The sequence below is a fragment of the Brachycentrus maculatus genome, unplaced genomic scaffold, assembly GCF_059751285.1.
Source record: "Brachycentrus maculatus isolate JH-2025_06_01 unplaced genomic scaffold, ASM5975128v1 h1tg000276l, whole genome shotgun sequence".
Classification (NCBI taxonomy): Eukaryota; Metazoa; Arthropoda; class Insecta; order Trichoptera; family Brachycentridae; genus Brachycentrus; species Brachycentrus maculatus.
In genome coordinates, this window is record NW_028281027.1 from 105,321 (window position 1) to 123,676 (window position 18,356).

Consider the following 18,356-nt stretch of genomic DNA (forward strand, 5'->3'; position numbering starts at 1 on the left):
TAGATATTACCACAAAGTGACTGTCAATTCAATTAATGAAAAAAAAACATCAAAACAACCTCAGATCGACGAGCATTTTAAAATATCTAAGTAATTCAAAATAAAAGTCAAATAGTAAAGTTAGAATCAAATAGTTAAATGAACAATTTTAGAATCGATCCCTTTTCAGATAAAGTATTCAAAAAGGTGAGAAAACGATATGAGTTCAAGTAAAATCCATCAAAAATATATAAAGAAAGTACAGCAGTTTTTTTTAACATTAAGTATTTCCTGTAAAATGTCGAAAATGACAGTAAAGTAAATATTATTATTTACGACATTTTGACAGAGTCCAAAAACTTTTTCGCTGATTGGATTATCTCCGCTGAGAAGTTATTTTTTTACATTTTTGATATCTCAGCACAGATGAAGAAGGATATGGAGGTCTGGGCATTTACAAGGCTCACGACCAAGCCTTTGACGGTTGTAAGCCCTATAAATGCCCACACTTCAATTTTCTTCTTCATCTATGTTGAGATGTCAAAAATATTAATATTGTTTTGTTGGAAAGAAACCTATTTTACACAATTCGTCGACACTAATTCATTTAATAGTCAAATATTTTCCTCTTAACGAGTTTTAAGATAATAAACTTATAGAAATTTACAAGAAATATCAAGTTTGGATATTAAATTATAATCCAGCCTTAAATCTCGAAAATGAACAAACTGAGTCGGAAGGGAAAACCACCCTATATCTTTCCTAAAATACCCTCTCTATTTTCATTTGCTACTCTGTATCTAATTCTACTCTACTAGGATAATTAACAAACAAGCGATCTCCCCTACCCTCTTTATGAGGACATTAGTTTGGACCTCCGGGGACCCCATCGAGGACACCTTGTGCACGACTGGTCATATGAATTTATAGACAATACAAGTACGCGGGTCAGGTTTCTCTTTGAATCACCGAGTCTGGAAGCCACGTGGATTCATAAAATCGTTCTCATTGTTCGAACAACATCAACATTGAGAAAAATAAATTTTAATACAAAATTAATAAATATGAATGTGTTTAATTGCATAACATGTTTAATATACAAACCCCACAATTTTTTGTTTTTTGATAATACTAACATTGAACTCTTTTCGTATGATTATTTGTATAAAACATTAAGGTAGCTTTATGTATGAAGTAATCATAAAATGTTCATATAATTTTTTTGATATGGCATTAAATTTTTATATATTTTATAAGTAATAAGTAATAAGTTATAAGTAATATCCAAGTGTTAAATTTATAAAATTATCATATATTTATTTATTTGATCATTGTTTCAGTATGCTTGTCTGAATCCCCATTCAAATTTAATGGTGCATAGAGCATCGTATAAAATTGAATGAATGGGGTTAGTGCGGCTTTAGTCAACAAAAGATCATTGATTATATGATAATAAGGCTGTCAGCCCTTCGCTTCATATTTTTGGGATTAGCAGTGTAATAAATAGGATACATATGACGTAACAAAGGAGTTAATGATGAAAAACAGTACTGCTATATGGTTAAGGTAATGGAGGAGGAACAGCAGACACAAAAAGGAAAGGTAGTCTCTCTTTATGCAACTCGTATACATTACATAAGCTTGCAACCTCATAGAGCCCTGGCTAATGCTGCTGAAGTATTGTTAGTGAGAGATATTTAAGAATCGCAATAAGCCATGTGGAATCATTTAAGTTGAAAAGTAACAATATTTTCTTTTCAAACACTTTTGTTTATATTAGTATTTATGTATTATTTATTGAGGTATATTTCATTCCAATAAGAAAAAAACATAATCGACTAATAATCTGGTGCATATGGGTATAATACCCATATGCGTCCAAAATGAGGGAAACTAAAAAACCTCTCTTGATTATAAAATCTAGTTTAATAAATAGCCAATGCGTCTGCATGAGTACTTAATTTATGCATACTCTGATGGATCAAGAATAAACTTGATGATAATTTAAAATTATTGTACGATTGAACTTTTTAAATTGTTAATATTTCGTATTTTAGGCATAAAAAGCTCAATGTTTATGCATAAGAACTTACATAAGGAAAGCGAATGGATAGCTTAAAATAAAATATAAGCTTTTAAATTGAATATTGGAAATAAAAAAGCTGAAATTCTAATTTTATTCAACAAAAATCCTTTTGCATCGTAATAAAGAACCTTGATAAACTTAAAGATATATCTCGGGTTTTGATCCCTGTTCTATTAATTTTATGTTAACAATATGAGGGTAATAATTTCACCTTCATCAAAAAGATTATAATAATAATAATAGTTAAGGGAGTGACTATCCACTACACAAAGAAGGCGGAGGTGGGTTTTAATAAATATAAATTATTTTTAAATCAGCGGATCGCATGCCTACGCGCTACTAGCTCCTCGTTGTCTACACCCAATAAACCTTAGGATATAACGTTCTCAGTTCGTTGTGTGTGGACGAGTACATCTATTTACTGAACACGACAAAAGGTCCACAGTCCGATATTAGAACTGATGTTGTTTAGTTGTTTTGGTTTCTCTGCCGGACTGTTTACTTCATACCTTTATTCTGATTTATGCCAGTACTAAAAATGTACATTAGGATGATTGCATTATTTAGGTGAAGGTAGATTTGTCATTCTGAGGTTTCTAAACACAGATTTATACTTTAAATCTAATAAAACAAAGATAAGTAAACAAAGAAAAGTTTTAATATGTCATTACAACTTTTCAGGACCCATTTTGAAGAGTAAAAGTAATTTGATGGTCAAGTCACTTTAATGGATAGAATGCCAAAAAACAAAAATAGAATTTAAGACATTTGAGTTGTGTGGTTTATACAACTTGGAATGATTAGGTACATCAAATACTTGAAAGCGGTCAGGTTAGGAGTCGAAATAATCGGCGGGTAAGTATGAGGAGATGCATGATCATGGAAGAGGCGAAGAATATTTGTAAAGACAGAGTGGTGTGGCATTCTATTCTCTCTGCCTTACCCTGTGGAGAAGCGAGGTGATGGTTAGTTAGTTAGTTAGAGTAGTGTGGTTGACAAGCATGGGTAAAATGGAGAATTTTAAGAGCATAGGTCGTAAGGCCTGTAAATATCCAATCTTCCATATTTTTACATTTTTACATCTAAACATAGATGAAGAAGAATATGGAAGTCTGGATATTCACAGGGCTTATGACCTGTCAAAGGCTGGTTAAAAGATAACTTAACACACGTACGATTGATTTAGAGGGCGATAAAAAAAAAATAATTAAAAAAATAATTAGGATTTCCCGAATGTTTTCCTCAGATACTTTGTGGCACATTTTAAAAAATTTATTAACATTGTTTTCACCACTTTTTTTATTTATACAATTTGACCTACCGGTTTCGACAATACGTTGTCATCATCAGGGTTAATTTTAAATCAAAAACATTAAAAACATTAAAATACTCTCATCAAAAACTTCCACACACTCCATAAAAATCCTAAATGTTATTTAAATAACATTTATGATTTTTATGGAGTATTTTATATATATAAATATTTTTACGGAGTGTGTGGAAGTTTTTGGTGAGAGTATTTTAATGTTTTCAATATTTTTTATTTAAAATAAACTCTGATGATGACAAGGTATTGTCGAAACCAGTAGGTTAAATTGTATTAAAAAAAAAAGTGGTGAAAACAAAGTTAATTAATTTTATAAAGGAAATAATTAGGACGTTAAATTAAAAAAACAACTAAAATATTATTTGTAAAACAAAAATATGTAGTATTGTTATTCATTTTGAGGGTTTGTATAATTGAATACTTAAATAAATAAATTGTCCAATTTTATCTAAAAATTATCATTGATGCTGGTTAGGTAGGTATTATTTTGTTGTAGTTTGCAGCCTGAAAAAAAACGCTTATTTTGTATTGATCTACGAATATTCCAAGGATTATTTTTTGATTATATCATATGTTGAGTCTTGTGAAAAAAATCTGTTTTATCCGCATAAGGATCAAAGTATATACATTTATAGACACGAACACTTATTTTTAAAATGACATTGAAATAAAGCTTACGCGAGGTAAATAAATCCTACACAATAAAAGTTTTTAATGTCTTCAAATAATATATCGACATTCTTTAATCAAAACTGAAAGTATATTTAGATATCAACCCCTCTTCTATAAGTTTTCAGATTATTCATCCTTCTACCAATATAGCGTTTTCGCTGGTTGGGGTCATGGGATAGAAAGGAAACAATTTATCGACGGCACCCTTCTTTCGAAGTTGAATTATATTTGGTCAAAATGGTCAGTAAGGGTAGTTAGCCTGTGAGGGAGGATTATATTATTTTTTCTAAAAGTGTACCCTGATCTATATGCGTCGTAAATTTAGAAAAAGATTCCGTTTTTTGCAGGACCTTGGCTTTTACGGTTTATACACTTTCCATATAGTAATTGGCAATTCGTTTTTTTTTTACAATAACAAGAAGTGATATAACGTAGGCCATAAAGTAAGATTTTCATAATGCTACGACCGTTTTATCGAATAAAATAACTCATTGATTCTTATGAAGAATAAAATTTGCTCATGTTTTGTAATTTTTGATCCTATTAAATTTATGATTTGCTTAAACATGTTTCGAAATGATCGAAACAATTAGATTTTTTTTGACATCTCATCAAAGATGAAGAAGTATATGGAAGTCTGTCATAGGCTGGTTTAAGTGATCACTTTACACACGTGTAACATTCACCAATTCTACTCATTATTGACAACCACACCACTCAAATTCTTGGAAGTTCTATATATATCAACCAATTTTGAAACATTATTCTTAAATCACTAGATCTTCACTAGAGATAATATGAAAAGTACTCCTGCAATTGGAGATAATCCAGATTTTGTGAACAAGTATTTGGACACACTCAAAATGTTGAAAACATAAGATTTTATTAACAAAATATTGTTAGCTTATATAATTTTTTAGATGGAAGCGTAAACATTATTTATCCGCGTAAAATTTTCGTTTTATAATAAAACCTGATTTATTTAAGTCTTACGCCCTTAAGGAACCAGCAAAACCTTAATCAACAGTTACTCTGTAGAATTTTTAATGAAGAAATTTATCTTTTCACCCCATAAAAAAATTGAGTGCTGAAAATGGAATCAGTTAGCAAATCAAGTGGTTAAATGAATATTTTTCCTTTGATATTGTAAATTACGTTTTTTAAGGTATGGAAATTTACTTTAAATTGATTAGATACTGAGTCATTTTTACCATGAGGTGTTTTTTAAAAACGAGATACCTTTGAACAATGAATATATTTTTTAAATACTTAACTTCTTTAATTTTCATGTTTTTTTTAGTAAAATGTTTCTATTGTGAATCGAAATATTTTGTTTTAGGAAACTAAAGAGATAATTATATGTGTATTTATAAACATATAAAAAGTGTATTTTTTGGGAGGAATATTATTGAGTTTTTTTTTTTTTTTTAATATACGCACTTCATACAACCATCTAAAATTCTCTCATTAAATATTCTCATTCTTGCAGTCCACAAACAAATGTATATATTTTTATAACAGAATAATTTCAAGATTATAATTTTTTGAATTTAATTATAAAACGGGCTCAACAAATATGTTTTGCAAGAAAAGAATGGGCATGTGAATGAAAATACATTACAGCAGGTGGCAGAAACGTAGTGTCGCACCAAAAAAGGATTTAGAGTAAGGGTGGTTGTCACATAAATTATTTGGACCCGAACATGGTGACAATACCGAAAGGTTCTGCAATGGGGAAGGCTGTAGAAAGTTAAAGTTTCCTTGTATTTATTTACAGCTTTTGTAATGGTCAACAGTCCAATTTCAAAACAATGCTTGAAAATATATATTAAATAGAGGTTGAATGCAGAAAATGTTTTTTTTTTTAAGATAATATGTCGGGTACAGGTATTTTCCAATATAAATAAACACAATTATATGTCATGCATCTTTAGGATTCAACTTTATTTGTAAATGCAAACGCCTACTGGTCAACAATCCAATCTTTTAAGATAATGCATGTTATTTTTAATGCAAATGAATCTCAAAATAGTGTTAATGCAGAAAATGTTTTTTGAAGATAATATGTCAGATACAGTAAGTTTTCCAATATAAATAAACGTCGAAGTATAGGTTATGTTATTTAGGGCATTTTTATGGAATACGCATGTATCGATTTGTTAATGTGTAAATATGTAGGTACGTACAATTCAAATATAAATATTCTTTATTCAATATTATAACAATTGTTTGGTAAGTAATTAAATAATTGGGTGTTAAAAATCAAATTTATACCAAGGATTCATTATTTGAGCGTCAATATAATAATCTAAATATAACCTTTTAAACTCAGAAAATGCAAGACCTGAATAGGTTGATACCCGAAATTAAAAGAAATTATGTTAAAATCTATGACATAATTAAATAAATTTTTAGAATTTTCACTATTTTGATAAGAAAAATATACTAAAAATTAATTGTTGTCTGTGAAATTGTGAATAAATATACAAAAGAAATTTTCAAATAATATAAAGAAAACAGGTTGTCTAAAAAACATGTTTATTTCGTAAATATCCCTACCGCTTATTTAATCAGCGCGTAAGCTTTTAAGAAAATTTGCGTCAGGATTTTTCTTATTAAAAGGATTTTAATTTTTGTAGCTGAGCAGAGGAAATTAGATTTTTGAATGGTCCATGTAGACCTAATGGAATATAGGATGGATAAAATGAAAATTGTCTTTTGAACTGTTTAATATATATGAAAATTAGATTTTATATCACACAAAAAATGATGTATTATTTTTTTAAAACTGTGTTTATTTTAACTTTGTTTTTAACTAATTTGGTATAAAATACATATTTATTTATGTTTAAAATAATTTTAATATTTTAAGTTCATTTTATTGTTATATTGAAACAGCTTGTATTTTCTACAAAACACCCTCTTCTCAAGCACAGCTGTCAGCGGCAAGTGACAACATTCAGGCCGTTGATGTTCCGAAACAACTTTATAAAATGAAGTCTCAAAGCTTCCCTCAAATTGACTACGTAAAGGAGAGCTTTCACTGAAAGCCGATTGGGCTTTTAGTAAAAGCTTGCAGTACTGAAGCTAATGCAAACCAGATAATGTTATGTTTTAACACTTTCAATCAGCTAATGAAAGTCCGCTGGGGATTTTTAACTCCTGGTTTTAATCGGATTTCCTTAAGTAGCAAAAAACCGTTGGAAGCTTTATTAACCTGGTAAAAGGTGATATTATATATTATATAATATGATTGTGAAAGTGTTAAGTTTTTCAATATTTTTTTAATACTGTATTATATTCTATTATTCGCCAAAATAGCGTATATGGGAATCGGATCAACGCAGTGCTTACTTGGTCGTTAAAAATCATGTGAAGACAATGTGATCACTTCTACTCATTAGTTCCTTGAATATTGAATGATGACGTAAGTAATGGAGCTTAATATGAAGGATATTTTTGGTACAAAGAAAGCAACGGAAAAAGAATAATAAGTTTTATACTTTTAGAAAATTACTAAATAATAATAACGACTGTTAGGGCATGCAGGATTGCAAACCCATTCTCTAACATGTTCGTGTGACAGACAAATGTACACGAGCACTATTGTCTCATAACAGGTGAACATAATTCAAAGGAGTAATTTTTTATAGAAAAATAGTGAAAGCTTCACAAAATAATAATAATAATAGTGAAAGTAACAATAATTGTGAAAGCTTCACAATAAATACTGAAAGTTCATAAAGTTCTCAATATATAGGAGCTGTTAATGATAAAATGAGCAGTTGTTGAAAAAAAATAGATTATGCTTCTAAAAATCAAGGCAGTATGTTTGGCAGTTATGTTCACTTGTCTAAAGATGGCAGAATAGTTAATAGCAACAATTTTACTACCGTATGTATATATGTATGTATATATATATATATATATATATATATAGGTATATATATATATATATATATATATATATATATATATATATATATATATATAATATATATATATATATATATATATATATATATATATATATATATATATATATATATATATATATATATATATATATATATATATATGCAATATATACATATATACATACGGTTGTAAAATTGTTGCTATGAATCCACAAGCCATGTGTATCTATACGTTTATGTTCTCATACTATAACAATTCCACGTTATATTTTTTACAACATGCAATAAGAGGGTTTGACAACGGTGATAAAATCCGCAATCCCTCATTTCTTTCCTCGGCTCTTCCACATGCATCCGCTCCCGGTTCGCGGTGCCTGGGCCCAGACTGGCGGGCTAGTGTACTCACAGTACTTGCCGGTGAATGATATATTCAGGCTGCGTGTATTTGATCGTTTGCATTCACAATGGCTACACGTCCCCGGAGAGCTATATGGCTGGGATCAACGTGATTCAAGTTCCCAACATCACTATTGAATTGATAGGAATGTATTTCGCGAATGTTCAGCGTGTTAAGAGTGCATGAAACATTCAGAACTTCTTATTCAATGGAAATGAATAAAACGCTTTTGAGAAACGATTTAACGAAAAATGGGACAAAACGGTTTAATTTTGTATACCTACGTACTTTTCATTAGAAAATATCACTTTATAATAAATAAAAAAAACTTTTTTTTAAAAACGATCAAAATATATTCGGAATAATAACCTACTACTGAAATATTTAATGTTATTTAACTGCTTAAATGCTGTGAAATTCTTTTTCATGAGTTCTTTATATTTATATCTCAACAAAGAAAAAAATCTTTGTTGAGGTGCTTATATAAATAAGTCCTTAGTAGAGACAAATTCGAATTCGCGATTAAAGCTTTGGACACACTCAAAATATTGTAAATAAATTAGTGTTCAAGACATAAGTTCAATAAACTTAAAAAAAAATATTTACAATATTTTGAGTGTGTCCAAATACTTGTTCACAAAATCTGTGATGTGTGCTTAATAAAAAGCTTCTTTTCATCTCACCAATACACGTCTCTAAAGAAGTTCTACTGATTCAAGAATAATGTTTCAAAATTGGTTCATAAATGTAGATCTACCAAGAATTTGAGTAGTGTGGTTGTCAATAATGGGTAGAATTGGTGAATGTTACACGTGTGTAAAGTGATCACTTAAATCAGCCTATGACAGTCGTCAGCCCCATAAGTGCCCAGAATTCCATATTCTTCTTCATCTTTGATGAGATGTCAAAATAAATAAATAAATAAATAATTAAAAAAATGTCGTCTGAAGCCTCTCCTATTACGAAAAATAATTCGGAGAGAACCTGGCAATTTTTTTTTAAAGCTTATTTACTAACTTACTGGACTCAACCATGGATGTTGTCGAAAACCAGCATGCGAAAAAAGGTAGAATCACAAATAACACTTCTTGATTTTCAGTAGTGCAGTTATCAATGATGCGTAGGATGGTGAATATTACACGTATAGAAATTAATGACTTAAACCAACTTATGGCAGGTCCTCTCATACTTCTGTATTTATATTTGTCTATATCGAGATATTACTATTGTTTATTAGTTGTAACAACTTGATAACGGAAAAAATAATAAGAAATAGCGCCAATAAATTTCGAATTCAGTTTTAAGAAAATACTATTATTATTATTATTACTATTTTACTTTTTTTTGACATCTCATCAAAGATGAAGAAAAATATGGAAGTCTGGACATTTACTGGGCTGACGACCGTCATAGGCTGGTTAAAGTGATCACTTTACACACGTATAACATTCACCAATTCTACCTATTATTGACAACCACACTACTCAAATTCTTGGAAGTTCTTTATATATGAAACAATTTAGAAACCTTGTTCTTGAATCACTAGAACTTCACTAGAGACATCTATCTATTGGTGAGATGTAAAGAAGCATTTTTACTAAGCCGAAACTCTTATATTAGTATGTGAGGTCTGAATCCTGGATTATAATCACACACATGAGAAACGCCAGAAAATACCATTTTCATTTTTATTATTTAAGCTTATAATTTGACCAGATAATTTATTTACAACATTTTAAGTGTGTCCAAATACTTGGTAACAAAATCTGGATCATTTCCAAGTACAGGAGTTATTTTCATACTATTTTAATTGGAGATAATCCAGATTTTGTGAACAAGTATTTGGACACACTCAAAATGTTGTAAAAAAAATATGTTTGAGAATTAGTTAGGAATGTTTTGGACGTGATATCTTTAATAAAAGGAACTAGATATCCTTTAATCCTTTACTTGTGATCAACAACAGCAAGCGGCTAATAACAGTTTGGGATTGGTTACATTTTGGCGTCATGTAGTCTGAGCCTTATCCCAAAACTAAAACTTACATCCGAGTTGAACGCATTGAGTAAACGGTACTGTATTAGAACAACTGCGAAAATGCTTGATATTACAGTTGACTCGACTCTTTCGACGAAGAAGTACAAATTTGATTGGTGGTTCACGATTTTCTCACTATGCGAATAAAGGGGATTTACATCATAAATTGTTACTGATTCAACTGATCTTATTTGCTCAGTGTAACACTGAGATTTTGAGATATTTCAAGTATCATTATTATTCCTTCAATGCGAATATTTTTGTGTCAATCATTTTGTTAAAATATTAATGAATTATTGCACTTTATTCAACCATTAAATTTATTTTAAACACAAAAAATTAAACTATAAAAATAAATATCTAAATATCATTAATTTAATATAACCAAATCTCTGCTATACCTATTACGATAAAAATAATTTTTTTAAATATTTTTTTTGTATTTTTATTTAATCGAAATTATTGAATAATCGCATCACGTTAATGTATTGGATCAACTTTTTTTGACATCTCAACATAGATGTAAAAGATTATGTTAGTCCGGGCATTTACACCGCTTAAGACTGTCAAGACTGGCTTAAGTGATCACTTTATGCTCGTGTAATTTATCACCTATTCTACCCATGATAGACAATTAATTAATGATAGACTACTCAATTTTCGGAACCTCTAGATATATTGATCAAACTCGTGACACAGTTCATGTGAATTCACTACCATAATCTATGTTGGAATAGGAAAAGCTTTGGATTAGATTTCAAAACAAAAATAATATTATGACATAATTTTTTTTATAATCTTCATTTCATTATTTGTGGGTATAAAAAATTAGTTTAATAAAAAGTAAATAATACTTAATTTTAAAATCAATGTTCATTTATGAATGGTAAGTAATTCTACTTTTTAAATAAAAAGTGTAAAACGTACTTACATCTTGCTTCAATAAAGACCGAATTTTTATAGGAATAAAATGGCAGCAGTTATAAGAATCGTACATACTACGTATTACTGGGTTGTAATTTTGTGCGTTGTTTTATATTATTTGGACCGTTTGTAATAATACCGCGAACGAATTTCACGATTTACCACCAAAAGCGACCAGAGTCGACCGAAATTAATTTAGTTCCCAACTGTTAGCAAATAAAAACAACGAAGGTTGTTAATTGGTCGGTACGCGGTATGCCGCCCCACAAAATCTAGCTAGGATTAAAAATAAGATACACTGTTGTTGGTGCGAGGCACAGTCTGCAGTAAAGTGGAATTCATAGTGGAATTAAGATAAATAACTTTTTAAACAAAGAAATTGAAAGAAAATTAATAAAGTAAATTATGAAAAGACAGGTTACTAAGAAATATTTAACAGTTTTAATAATTTAGTAAAGCCTCCGTAGTGTAATGGTCAGCACGCTCGGCTACCGTTCTGGAGGTCCAGGGTTCGATTCCCAAGGGGGGTCAAATAAATAAAAGTGATTTTTTCACTGTAATATTGATTTAATATTACCCTAGACTGGTACCTGAAGCGGAGGGCTGATCACCTTTCCTTCATGTGTAAAACGATCAAGATAACACTGCATTTATATGACGCAGTGCCCTTTGCACCGTTGGGGGGCGGATAAGGGTTTTATTATTATTATTAATACTTAACTAACAAAAATTTCAGAGTTAGAGAATATTAAAACATTTATAACCAAAATACTGATTATTTTTATATTTCTTTCCTAAAGAAATTTTAAGTAACCTCCTACACTTTTTTTATAATCAAACAATTGTATAATAACACTTAATTAGTTTTTTTTCATAAAATTGTACATGACAAGTTTCGAAAACAAGCTTATTCGACGTTTTCATCTACAGGTGAAAAGTAAAACTAACGGGCAAACATATTTAGGTAAATATATAAAGAAACCAATGTATGTGAATACATTGGTTATGCTAACATTTCTTTCCCAAAGGACTTAAACACAAACTCCTATACATACGTGTAGTGTTAAGGGCGTTTGGCTACCGTACTGGAAATCCCGAAATTCAATTCTCAATGAACACTTTTTAACACTTATATTTTGTATATTAAAAGTATTGTTAACTTTGTGGTATGATAAAAAATTCCTTTTCATTCATCGTTCAGTTTGTACAATACCAGTTCAATTAATGCCACACAAAGTGAACGATGAATGAAAATGAGAGTGTTATTTAACATTTTTATATTTTTTATATCACCCTGGACTGGTATTGCAGGGATGCAGAGTTCTTTACACCATTGGGTACGAATAAGGGTCATAAGAAGAAGAACAAATGTATTCCACTCTTATAAGCAAGGGCCCAAAGTGAAAACCTAATAACCTCACCTTCAAAGCGATTTGTATGCCACCGTGTTGATGACATCAAGTGCCATATACACCATTGAAACCAGATAAGAATCATGTTGTTTATGGCAACCTTACAGCTGAAAACTAAAATACTCACGTGACACTTTGTATGTTTAATTTATTTTTAATATTTAAATTCTGTTTTTTTTTTAAATATTTAAATTGTACTTGAAAAAAAAATTGTACTTTTACAAAAAAATTATCATCGAGATTCTCTAACGATTTTTCTACTCCAAAATGCAACACCAAGCAATTCCAGCAAAACTTCAAATATTTGGCAATCAAACATTTCAATAGACTCCCAAAAGAAATAAAAAAATAGATGATATGAAAATACTTAAGAAAAAAATTAAAGCTCTACATTTAAATCTTGAAAAAATATACAAAAAAATACTATTATATCTTGTATTATATAACATTAAACCACGAGTGTAAGTCCCTCTCCAAGCACAAGAGCACAGTCTCTTTTATGGAGAGGCACAGCGAATCGAAATATAAAAGATCTCCATATGCATAAATGATTCAAATGTATTATGTTATAAATAAATATGTAAATATATTAAATGAATAAAAAAAATTGTTTTGAAAATGATGCTGAATGCATCAAAACACGTATTTTAAAAGATTTTCAGAAATACTGGTATTTACACATTACGACAAAGTGATTACCGAACGAATTATGAGTAAAATATTTTATAAATATTTTTTGTCCATATAATCTTGTGAAATAGGCATATTTAAGAACAAAGATGTTTTTAATTTATTTGAGTACCAGAGTGAAAGAAAGTTGTGTTCTGTTAACAAAATAAGAAAGAAAATTGTTTATTGAGTTTGTTTATTACGCAATACGTTTTGAAAATAACAAAAAAGAATTCTGAGACTCGTTTACAGAGCTTCATATTAATATTTTATTATTTTCTATGTTCTTGTAATATTTGTTTACCAATATTAAACGAAACCTTAGTTAATAAGAATATAAATTGAAAACTTTTTTTTTGGTTTTGAAAAAAGTAAAAATCTAAGCGAATCCTTATATTTCAATCTGTGCCCATGTTACTACAACATTAAAGAAACCGTTTATTTTTATGTCTGTCTTGAAATTTGAATACCGTTTTTATTTCCCGAATCATTGGGTCTTTTTGCAGTCGTTACTCTGTCATTTGATTATATTTCAGATTCCATTTTCTTTTCTAAAGAATACCTTTATTACAATGGTACAAACATTGTACCGATTTCATTTCCTTTAGTTGCCTATTCGCGAAGTTAAAGGCATAAAAACTTTTTCTTGCATTATCATTTCCGACTCGTTGCCAAAACAAAAATCATCAAGGAAAATTTCCTTTCAAAAATATAGCACGGTTCGTTGGAATAATTATGCAACAAACACGGATCAAATATATATTTAACTTGGCTAAATGACGCCTTTAGATATTTTTTAATTTAAATTTTATGTTTCTTATTTTTACCGAAAATATTTTTTATTGTTACGTTTTTTTTTCTTACCCTTACTTAAATCCAATGATGCATACAGGACTGCATAACACAAAAGCAATCTTGATCGTTAAATACATAAAGGAAATTTAATCAGCCCTAAAGGGTACAAGTTCAAGGTTATATATTTTGAATAAATATTCGTTTGAAAAATCACAAACATTTGGTTGTACCCCTTCTGAGAAATGAACTAAAAACGTCTAGAAGGATAGTCTAACGTGCTTACAACTTAATTATGGGGATGGACAAGATTAGACGACTTGTACATTATATGTCATTTTTAAAGTTTAAGATCTATGAATCTTTTTCTATTATTCCTTGTTTATACTTAATGGTGCATAAATAACTGTATCGTATTGAAGCAGTATTACCTTGAGCGTTTTTTACATGAAGGCAAAATGACTCTCACCGGGAATCAAACCCTGAGCGTTAAGCACGTGTGTAAAACGCACTTATAGTTTTTTTTACAACGTTGAACATGTTTATTATATTTCGTAGTTTAATGGCAAGTATGATATTCAATTCGTAGTTTATCCTGTTTGGGGCAATGATTTTTTTCAAACCTTTTTAAGACCTATGGTGTAACCAAATAAATGTGATAATGTTATAAGTTTCTAGAAAGGCTGTGAAAGTAAAGGGTTATATCTCAGCTACGAAATCAATCTCTTCAGTCCCCCATTATTTTTCCAAGATTTACAGAACCTTCTTGATATGACAAACATTTTTCCCACAGGAGGTGTGGAAAATATGATATCCACATTTGTTTGTTTGCCATCCATATTCTATCTTCTTTAGGGTTATTCTGGTTAAAACATGGAGTGCCTAGTGCCTATGGACCGGCGGTAAATAAACAAGCGCCGGCAGACGATTTTCTTTCCGCAAACATATTTATCCTGCATAGAATATAGTTTTACCATGAATGAAAAACACTGAGCATGTTTACGAAGAAAATACAAGCCTTCGCTAACGGTTTGTATTTCATAAGGTTTCGTAAGTATTGTATATGACGACCTGATGTCAGTTTATATAGCATACTTTATAACGTTTCAGCTACATATTTTCAATTATTTCACTTATTATGTAAAACTCGTTGATATTTTTACTTTTTGAACATATTTATATATAAAGCACTGTATGAAATCAATATTTGTAATTGATTTTTAACAACACTTAAGTAATGTAAATAAAGACAAAATTATTTATGAAGTCAATATATTTAAAACTTACTTTTGTATTTATAATTATTTTACAACATTTTGAGGATGTCCAAATATATGTTCACAAATCTGAATTATCTCCAATTATAGGAATTATTCTTCATATTATTTTTTGACATCTCATCAAAGAAGAAGAAGATTAGGAAGTCTGGGCATATTCATAGACTTCCATATTCTTCTTCATCTTTGATGAGATGTCAAAAAATAATATGAAAAATAACTTCTGTGATTGGAGAATTTTTTTTTTTAATTTGTGAATTAGTATTTGGATACTAAAAATTGTTAAATAAAAAAAAATGTGAACAAGTATTTGGACACACTTATTCAAACAACTTATTCAAACACACTTATTTAAACATTCTGGGCGTTTACAGTGCTTATGACCTGTTACGATTGACAATCACTGTACTCAGACCTTAATTTCCTAAATGTATGGATCAATCTCGTAATAGTACGTGTAGTAGTTCACAACAGCCATCTTTGTTAGAATGAGGCAAGCTTTTATTAAGCAGAAACTTTTTTTTGTTTGTACGCAAGGTATCCTGGATTATATTCACGTACGTGTGACCAGATTTATTGCACAATTTTTAAAGTTCCTTTTACCTAACGCAGTATGTGTTTGATTTTATTCGATGTGTTTCTGTGTTTTTGATTTTATTTTTGTATGTGTTTTATAGCTATTTTATCTTTTTTGTATGCCAATGTTATAAAACTGATGTCATTACTTAAAAAAAAGTATTTTGACCGGTTTTTCCCCTTACCAAGTTATTTGTAAAGATACATTTATTTTTTATTCTTATTCGGACCCATTTGTGCTTACATAGAGCGCTGCATCAAATTGTAATAATGCCAAGTTGGTTTTATATAATATGAAATAAATGTGGTACGCTTCAGGTACCACTGTATTGGTAGTAATAAAATAATTATTAAATTGATTGTAAAAAAAATCAAATCCCAAATCCTTTGCAAATCGAATCTGGGACCTCCAGCATGGTAGCCAAATGCGGTAACCAATCAATATGGAAGTAGATGTTTATTATAAGGCATTATATATTTTTTTAAATGCACATAAGTTTTTTGCAAACCTTCAGGGGTGGAACATTCGCGACCACGTAAGTAAAAATGTTCGTAACATATTCACTTTCTTTGAAAATATCACACGTAACAGGATATAGCTGTGCGATAATAGTAAATCCTTGGGGCCAAACGCAAACACATTACTCATCTGCCAGAACAAGGAAGAATCCAACAGAGTAGTTGTTTATACCCACGTACCATACAATGACGACAGTTGGGCGGCAAAAAGGACATAAACTTTTAATATTTCGACAAAAAGATAAGGTAAAGCATTAAAGTCCATCTTCGTAGTGGAATGACCAGCAAGCTCGGCTACCGTTTTAGAGGTCCCGGTTCGATTTCTAGGGGGGAGGTCAAGTAAATAAAAGTGTTTTTTTTTTCACTCTAATGTTTATTTAATATTATCTTGGACTTTGATCAACTGAAAAATTAATGAAAAAAAAAACATATTTCTTATAGTTCATTATGCTTGTGAAGCAATTTAAATATTTTTCAAATCTATGAAACAATGCAATCAAAAACGTTGAAAATGCTAAGTGACAGTGACTGTCAAGAAGCACGTTGTCCGCATGACCAATGCTTAGTATCGAGTATGTTGCTGCTTTGTTTAATGGCACTGCCATTTCGGTTCAATATGGTATTTTTCCAAAAAAACCTTTTTTATCTGTATTACGAAAATCGCGTACATATAAATGCAATGTGACGAAATTTTAAAGCTGTCGGTGAATAATGATTTCAGATTTTGAATTATAGAATATTTACATTGTAATTTACATATTAAGATATGAAAGTGTGATCGAATAGTCACAGTCATATTTTTTAAATCCTTCGGGTGTTATCCACTTTCAATATAAAACTTTTCATAATCGATCATACTCGTAACGTGTTATCTACTTTACAATAGGGATTTCATCGAAATATTTCCACTTTTTCAATTTGTGTATCACCATGAATTTAAATCTAAAATTTATCACTAATATATCATTTTCACAGCAGTACAATTTAGTTTCGAATCCTTGGTAACATTTGGTTTTTTTATTTTCCATTTTCCATTTCCATTTATTTTCCTCCCTTCTGACACCCTTATTCCGACATCTCTCCCCACCCCCCAAAGTGGCAACATTTGCCTCAAACGACAAACATAATTTCATTTGGCCACTTTATTTATTTATGCGTTACCACTCTTAGGGGACCTATTAAATGAAAGGTGGTCGTTATTTATAAAAAAAAATATCCGCGCATAAATGGAAATGGAATTAAATCACTTTTGAAAGTGTTTGTTATTTAATAATTGCAGAGTTTTTTCATCAATTCTCTTTATTGTACTCGAATTTTCATTGTGTTAGGTCATCGTATTTTACTTATTTGTAAATATAAATACGCATTAAAAAAATACACTTTCCAAGAAAAAATTTTTTTTCGCCTTGTACATATTTTGAAACCAACCAGATAGCTTCACTTAAAGTATAATGATAATAAATTCTATTAAGTGTGTTTCGAACCATTATGTTTAGGTAAACGGAATTATCAAACATTAATTTAACAATACGAATTATGGTTTTTGTATGTATTTGAAATGGATGTTTATCCATTTTTTCATCCACATTTTTTATTAAAAAAAATACCTGACAATACTCTTACATACGTTTAAGGAAATAAAAAATATTTAAGCGCTTTAAAGTTTAAAACACTTTATCAAATATATAATTCAAATCTAAATTTAATATTTATATTTTTTATCTCAACAAATATGATGAAGAATATGGATGTTTGGGTAATAACAGGGCTTA

General features: G+C 29.5%; 1 pseudogene across 1 annotated transcript in view; it reads right to left on the reverse strand.

The window, feature by feature from the left end:
• Nucleotides 1–18,356, reverse strand: part of LOC148305213 (tetraspanin-2A pseudogene) — an 81,673-nt pseudogene that overhangs the window by 46,198 nt on the left and 17,119 nt on the right. The gene's annotated exons all lie outside the window — the stretch shown is intronic.